Source organism: Arachis hypogaea, chromosome 9, assembly GCF_003086295.3.
Source record: "Arachis hypogaea cultivar Tifrunner chromosome 9, arahy.Tifrunner.gnm2.J5K5, whole genome shotgun sequence".
Classification (NCBI taxonomy): domain Eukaryota; kingdom Viridiplantae; phylum Streptophyta; class Magnoliopsida; order Fabales; family Fabaceae; genus Arachis; species Arachis hypogaea.
The window spans coordinates 61,005,826-61,014,225 of NC_092044.1; the positions used below are offsets into that span (position 1 = coordinate 61,005,826).

General features: G+C 38.1%; 1 non-coding gene across 1 annotated transcript; it reads right to left on the minus strand.

The window, feature by feature from the left end:
- Positions 1-4,535: 4,535 nt before the first annotated feature.
- On the minus strand, positions 4,536-4,643 carry LOC112713428 (small nucleolar RNA R71). Its single transcript, XR_003158400.1, has one exon. It is a non-coding gene; the product is annotated as a small nucleolar RNA R71 (small nucleolar RNA).
- Positions 4,644-8,400: the final 3,757 nt, after the last annotated feature.

An 8,400-nucleotide genomic window follows, 5' to 3' on the forward strand; every position in this document is an offset into this window, starting at 1 on the left:
TGGGCCCTTTTCGGACTTTCTTGGTGATTTGGCCGAGCTCTTTGAGGAGAGGTCGGATATTCCTAACCTGAAGAGGTCGGTCGACTTGTCTTCGATCAGCCTGGGTCATACAGCTCGACCTAGGGCATGAACAGTGTCCCTGCTTGAGTTTGATCTTTCCTTTGAGGTCATGCCCTTTTAGACTTTTGACCCCTTTTTAGGTAAAGTCGAGCTCGAGCATTGTCGATCTCACTTTGCAGAGCTTTTTTAATGCAGAGCATTTTTTCTCTCTCCTCCTTAATGACAGCGCGTGTTTCATTTTTTGTGCTTCTCTGTTTTTGGGAACGTGCAAGGGTTTTAAAGGCTCATTTAAACCCTTCCCTTTTTTGCCGTTTCTTTTGCTTCCCTCTTTGTTTCCTTTTGAATTTTCTCAACAGTTCCCTTAGTTTTCTATCTTTACTGTAGTTTCTTTGTCTTCGCTTTGCTCCCGATTCTTACGTTCTCTTGACTCCAAGTTTTTTCACATCTTTGCGCTTTTCTTGGAGGTGATCGTTTAGCACGGCTTCAACCTCTCAGCGTTTATTGTCTTCCTCTTCGCTCCGTTCCTTTGTGGATGCCTAGCTGAGAAAGTTTCGCCTTTGGCTCAATTTTGTTTGGAAAGTTTGGATCTTTCTTGGCTTGCTACGTCTGATTCCTTCTGCCATGTGTGCTGCTTTCTTTAATTTGTAGGATCATTCATTGTTTTCCTGCTTTATTTTCATATCTTGTGATGTCCCAACTTGTGGGTCTTTGAACTTCTATTTTGTGACTGTTTGGTTCGTTTTGAGTTTGGATACTCTTAGTTGCTTTTCTTTTAGCAACTTTATTTAGAAAAACAAAGTATTTTCTCAAGCTCTTACGGTCGACTTTCAAGTGGCCTCTTGAGTCTGTTCTATTATAACAGCTTTGTTTCTTTGTGATATGCTCCTCTGCAGCTTTCTTTAGTACTTTTTCAGGAATCTTGGGAGTGTTGGAGTTTTGTTGTCTGATCCTTTTTTTGTAAGGTTGTGGCTTGCTTTGGCTCAGCTCGTGTAAAGATCAAGCTCAGCCCAAACATACACCAAGTGGGCCCCGGAAGTGGATTTATGCATCAATTACTTACTTCTGTAAACCCTAGTAGCTAGTTTAGTATAAATAGAACTTTTTACACATCTTTGATAGTCTAGTCTTTGATTGTATTTTTTGATAAATAGATCTTTTGTTCACATCTGGGGGCTGGCCATTCGGCCATGCCTGGACCTTCATCACTTATGTATTTTCAACGGTGAAGTTTCTACACACCATAGATTAAGGGTGTGCAGCTCTGCTGTACCTCGACTTTCAATGCAATTACTACTATTTTCTATTCAATTCCGCTTGTTCTTATTCTAAGATATTCGTTGCACTTCAACATGATGAAGGTGATGATCCGTGACACTCATCATTATTCTCACCTATGAACGCGTGACTGACAACCACTTTCGTTCCACCTTAGACCGGGCGCATATCTCTTGGATTCCTTAATCAGAATCTTCGTGGTATAAGCTAGAATTGATGGCGGCATTCATGGGAATCCGGAAAGTCTAACCTTGTCTATGGTATTCCGAGTAGGATTCCGGGATTGAATGACTGTGACGAGCTTCAAACTCGCGATTGTTGGGCGTAATGACAAACGCAAAAGAATCAAGGGATTCTATTCCAACATGATCGAGAACCGACAGATAATTAGCCGTGCTGTGACAGAGCATTTGGACCATTTTCACTGAGAGGATGGGATGTAGCCATTGACAACGGTGATGCCCTACATACAGCTTGCCGTGGAAAGGAATAAGAAGGATTGAAGGAAGGCAGTAGGAAAGCAGAGATCCAACAGGTACAAGCATCTCCAGACACTTATCTGAAATTCCCACCATTGAATTACATGAGTAACTCTATCTTTATTTTCTGCTTATTTATTATTATTATTCGAAAACTCCATGACATTTACTCTCCGCCTAACTGAGATTTACAAGATGGCTATAGCTTGCTTCATATCAACAATCTCCGTGGGATCGACCCTTACTCACGTAAGGTATTACTTGGACGACCCAGTGCACTTGCTGGTTAGTTGTGCGAAGTTGTGACTAAGTGTGATTCACGTTTGAGAGCGCTACCAAGTTATTGGCGCCATTGTTGATGATCACAATTTCGTGCACCAAGTTTTTGGCGCCGTTTCCGGGGATTGTTCGAGTATGGACAACTGACGGTTCGTCTTGTTGCTCAGATTAGGTAATTTTCTTTTTATTTTTCTTTTCAAAAAAGTTTTCAAAAATATTTTTCAAAATTTTTTTTTGTTTTCGAAAAAATTATTCAAAATTTTTAAGAATGAATTCTAGTGTTTCATAAAGTATGTTGAAGCTTGGCTGGCTGTAAAGCCATGTCCAACTCAATTGGATTGAGGCTTCAAAACCATCAGCATAGAGGCAAGTTAAGTGGAATATCAGTTGTTACATGCCTGATTTATATCTTCTAAAGATGGCTGCTATTAAGCCATGCCCAACCCTTGGATTGGAGCTTTAGGCTAATATTGAAAGATTCCTAGAATTCTTATTAAAAATTTTGGATTTCTTATTTTCTTTTTTTTTTCTATATGTTTTTAGAAAAAAATTAAAAGAAAATCCAAAAAAATCATAAAATCATAAAAAACCAAAAATATTTTGTGTTTCTTGTTTGAGTCTTGAGTCAATTTTTAAGTTTGGTGTCAATTGCATGTTTTTAAAATTTTATGCATTATTTTTCGAAAATTCATGCATTCATGGTGTTCTTCAAAATCTTCAAGTTGTTCTTGGTAAGTCTTCTTGTTTGATCTTGATGTTTTCTTGCTTTGTGTCTTTTATTATTTTTCATATGCATTTTTGCATTCATAGTGTCCATGCATTAAAGATTTCTAAGTTTGGAGTCTTGCATGTTTTCTTTGCATAAAAAATTTTTCAAAAATATGTTCTTAATGTTCATCATGATCTTCAAAGTGTTCTTGGTGTTCATCTTTACATTCATAGTGTTTTTGCAAGCATCATTGGCTTTGATCCAAAATTTTCATGTTTTGGGTCATATTTGTGTTTTTCTCTCTCATCATTAAAAATTAAAAAATCAAAAAAATATCTTTTCCTTTTTTCTCTCAAAATTTCAAAAATTTTGGTTGACTTAGTCAAAAATTTTTAAAATTAGTTGTTTCTTGTAAGTCAAGTCAAATTTTCAAATTTTAAAAATCTTATCTTTTCAAAACTTTTTCAAAAATCAAATCTTTTTCATTTTTTATTTAATTTTCGAAAATTTAATGTTTTAGACTATTTTTCAAAAATCTTTTTCTTAATTTTATCTTTGTTTTTGAAAATTATGCTAACAATTAATACGATTGATTCAAAATTTGAAGTTTGTTACTTTCTTGTTAAGAAAGGTTCAAATATTTAAATTCTAGAATCTTATCTTTTAGTTTCTTGTTAGTTAAGTAATTAATTTTAATTTTAAAAATTAAATCTTTTCCAACCATATATTTTTAATCATATCTTTTATATCATATCTTTTTCAAAATTTTATCTTTTTCAAAAATTTGATTTTAAAATATCTTTTCTAACTTCTTAACTTCTTATCTTCTTATCTTTTCAAATTTGATTTTAATATCTTTTTCAACTAACTAACTAACTTTTTGTTTATTTCTTATCTTTCTCAAAACCACCTAACTACTTCTCCCTCTCTAATTTTCGAAAATATCTCATCCCTTTTTCAAAATTCTTTTTAAATTAACTAATTATTTTAAATTTTAATTCTATCTCATCTTCCTCTATTTATTTATTTATTTATTTATTAACACTTCTCTTCATCTCAAATCACTACCTCTATTCTTACCCTTGTGTTTGGATTCTCCATTCTTCTTATTCCCTTTCTTCTTCTACTAATAATAAGGAACCTCTTTACTGTGACATAGAGGATTCCTCTTCTTTTTCTATTCTATTCTCTTTCATATGAGCATGAACAAGGAAAAAGGCATTCTTGTTGAAGCTGATCCAGAACCTGAAAGGACTCTGAAGAGGAATCTAAGAGAAGCTAAATTACAACAATCCAGAGACAACCTTGCTGAAATTTTTGAATAAGAAAAGGAGATGGCAGCCGAACCCAACAACAATAATGCAAGAAGGATGCTTAGTGATTATACTACACCTACATCCAAGTTTGATGGAAGAAGCATCTCAATTCCTGCCATTGGAGCAAACAATTTTGAGCTGAAACCTCAATTAGTTGCTCTAATACAACAAAACTGCAAGTTTCATGGACTTCCATCAGAAGATCCCTATCAGTTTTTAACTGAGTTCTTGAAGATCTGTGAGACTGTAAAGACGAATGGAGTAGATCCTGAAGTCTACAGGCTCATGCTTTTCCCTTTTGCTGTAAGAGACAGAGCTAGAACATGGTTGGATTCACAACCTAAGGATAGCCTGGACTCCTGGGATAAGCTGGTCACGGCCTTCTTGGCTAAATTCTTTCCTCCTCAAAAGCTGAGCAAGCTTAGAATGGATGTTCAGACATTCAAACAAAAAGATGGTGAATCCCTCTATGAAGCTTGGAAAAGATACAAGCAGATGACCAAAAGGTGTCCTTCTGACATGCTTTCAGAATGAACCATTCTGGATATATTCTATTATGGTCTGTCTGAGTTTTCTAAGATGTCATTAGACCATTCTGCAGGTGGATCCATTCACCTAAAGAAAACGCCTGCAGAAGCTTAAGAACTTATTGATATGGTTGCAAATAACCAGTTCATGTACACTTCTGAGAGTTTTCGTGAATAATGGGATGCCTCAGAGGAAGGGAATTCTTGAGATTGATGCTCTAAATGCCATATTGGCTCAGAACAAAATGTTGACTCAGCAAGTCAACATGATTTCTCAAAGTCTGAATGGATGGCAACATGTATCCAACAGTACTAAAAAAGCATCTTCTGAAGAAGAAGCTTGTGATCCTGAGAACCCTGTAATAGCAGAGGTAAATTACTTAGGTGAACCTTATGGAAACACCTACAATTCATCATGGAGAAATCATTCAAATTTCTCATGGAAGGATCAACAAAAGCCTCAACAAGGCTTTAATAGTGGTGGATGAACTAGGCTCAGCAATAGCAAGCCTTTTCCATCATCTTCTTAGCAACAGACAGAGAATCCTGAGCAAAGCACTTCTAATTTAGCTAATCTAGTCTCTGATCTGTATAAGGCCACTTTAAGTTTCATGAGTGAAACAAGATCCTCCATTAGAAATTTGGAGGCACAAGTGGGCCAGCTGAGTAAGAAAGTTACTAAAACCCCTCCTAGTACTCTCCCAAGCAATACAGAAGAGAATCCAAAGAGAGAGTGCAAGGCCATTGATATACTCAACATGGCCGAATGCAAGAAGGAGGGAGAGGATGCGAATCCCAATGAGGAAGATCTCATGGGACGTCTCTCAAGCAGGAAGGAGTTCCCTATTGAGGTTCCAGAGGAATCTGAGTCTCATATAGAGACCATAGAGATTCCATTAAATCTCCTTCTGCCATTCATGAGCTCTGAATATTATTCTTTCTCTGAAGAGGATGAAGATGTAACTGGAGAGCAAGTTGCTTAATATCTAGGAGCCATCATGAAGCTGAATGCCAAGTTATTTGGTAAAGAGACTTGGGAAGGTGAACCTCTCTTGCTCATTAGTGAACTTGATACATGGGTTCAACAAACTTTACTTCAAAAGAGACAAGATCCTGGTAAATTCGTAATACCCTGTACCATAGGCACCATGACCTTTGAGAATGCTCTGTGTGACTTAGGGTCAGGCATAAATCTTATGCCACTCTCTGTAATGGAGAAACTGGGGATCATTAAGGTACAGCCTACCTTATTCTCATTACAATTGGCAAACAAGTCAGTAAGACAAGCTTATGGATTAGTAGAGGACGTGTTAGTAAAGGTTAAAGGTCTTTACATTCCTGCTAATTTCATAATCTTAGACACTAGGAAGGAGGAGGATGAATGCATCATCCTTGGAAGACCTTTCCTAGCCACAGCAGAAGATGTGATAGATGTTAACAGAGGATAATTAGTCCTTCAATTTAATGGGGACTACCTTGTGTTTAAGGCACACGACTATCCTTCTATAACAAGGGAGAGTAAGCATGCAGAGCTTCTCTCAATACAGAGCCAAACAGAGCCCCCACAGTTAAACTCTATGTTTGGTGTTGGGAGCCCACAACCAAACTCTAAGTTTGGTGTTGAATCCCCACAACCAAACTCTAAGTTTGGTGTTAGGACTATACAACATTGACCTGATCACCTGTGAGGCTCCATGAGAGCCCACTATCAAGCTATTGACATTAAAGAAGCGCTTATTGGGAGGCAACACAATTTTTATTTATCTAATTTTATTTTTATTTTTTCGTTATTTTATGTTTTATTAAGTACATGATCATGTGGAGTCATGAAAAAAATATTAAATTAAAAACAGAATAAAAAATAGCAGAAGAAAGATCACACCCTGGAAGAAGGACTTACTGGCGTTTAAACGCCAGTAAGGAGCATCTGTCTGGCGTTCAACGCCAGAACAGAGCATGAATCTGGCGTTGAACGCCAGAAATAAGCAACACCCTGGCGTTTAAATGCCAGGAATGCACCCTGAGGAGAGCTGGCGCTGAACGCCAAAAACAAGCATGGAACTGGTGTTCAATGCCAGAAACATGCTACACATGGGCGTTGAATGCCCAGAACATGCATCACTTCGGCGTTTAAATGCTAGAATTGCATGCAAAGGCATTGTACATGCTTAATTGGTGTAGGGATGTAAATCCTTGACACCTCAGGATCTGTGGACCCATAGGATCATCTCAGGATCTGTGGACCCCACAGGATCCCCACCTACCATATTCTCCCCTCATCTCAACATTCATCCTCTCTTTCCAATAAACACTCTTCCCCATAAACCCCACCTACCTTCAAAATTCAAATTTCTTTCCCACCCAAAACCCACCCTAAATGGCCGAACCTACTCCCTCTCCCCTCACTATATAAACCCCTCTATTCTCCTTAAATTTCACACAACACCACCCCTTCTTCTACACCTTGGCCGAATACACCTCCCACACTCTCCTCCATATTTTCTCTTCTTCTTCTTCTTTTCTTTCTTTTCTTACTTGAGGGCGAGCAATATTTTAAGTTTGGTGTGGTAAAAGCATAAGCTTTTTGTTTTTCCATTACCATTGATGGCACCTAAGGTCGGAGAAACCTCTAGAAAAGGGAAAGGGAAGACAAAAGCTTCCACCTCCGAGTTATGGAAGATGGAGAGATTCATCTCCAAAGCCCATCAAGACCACTTCTATGATGTTGTGGCTAAGAAAAAGGTGATCCCTGAGGTCCCTTTCAAGCTCAAGAAAAATGAGTTTCCGAAGACCTGACATGAGATTCAAAGAAGAGGTTAGGAAGTTCTAACCAACCCCATTCAACAAGTTGGAATCTTGATGGTTCAAGAGTTCTATGCCAATGCATGGATCACTAGGAACCATGATCAAAGTATGAACCCAAATCCAAAGAACTATCTTACAATGATTCGGGGGAAATACTTAGATTTTAGTCCGGAAAATGTGAGGTTGGCATTCAACTTGCCCATGATGCAAGGAGATGCACACCCCTGCACAAGAAGGGTCAACTTTGATCAAAGGTTGGACCAAGTCCTTAGGGACATATGTGTTGAAGGAGCTCAAGGGAAAAGAGACTCCAAAGACAAGCCGGTTCAATTAAGAAGACTAAACCTCAAGCCTGTGGCTAGAGGATGGTTGGAGTTCATCCAACGCTCCATCATCCCCACTAGCAACCGATCTGAAGTTACTGTGGATCGGGCCATCATGATCCATAGCATTATGATTGGAGAGGAAGTAGAAATTCATGAAGTTATCTCCCTTGAATTCTACAAAATATTCGATAAGCCCTCTACTTTGGCAAGGCTAGCTTTTCCTCATCTTATTTGCCATCTATGTTACTCAGCTGGAGTCATCATAGAAGGAGACATCCCCATTGAGGAGGACAAGCCCATCACTAAGAAAAGGATGGAGCAAACAAGAGAGCCCACTCATGGATCCCAAGAGACGCATGAGGAAGCTCATCACCAAGAAATCCCGGAGATGCCTTAAGGGATGCACTTTCCTCCCAAAAACTATTGGGAACAACTCAACACTTCTCTTGAAGATTTGAGTTACAATATGGATCAATTAAGGGTGGAACATCAAGAGCACTCCATCATTCTCCATGAAATTAGAGAAGATAAAAGAACAATGAGGGAGGAGTAACAAAGGCAAGGAAGAGACATAGAAGAACTCAAGGACATCATTGGTTCCTCAAAATGAAAGCGCCACCATCA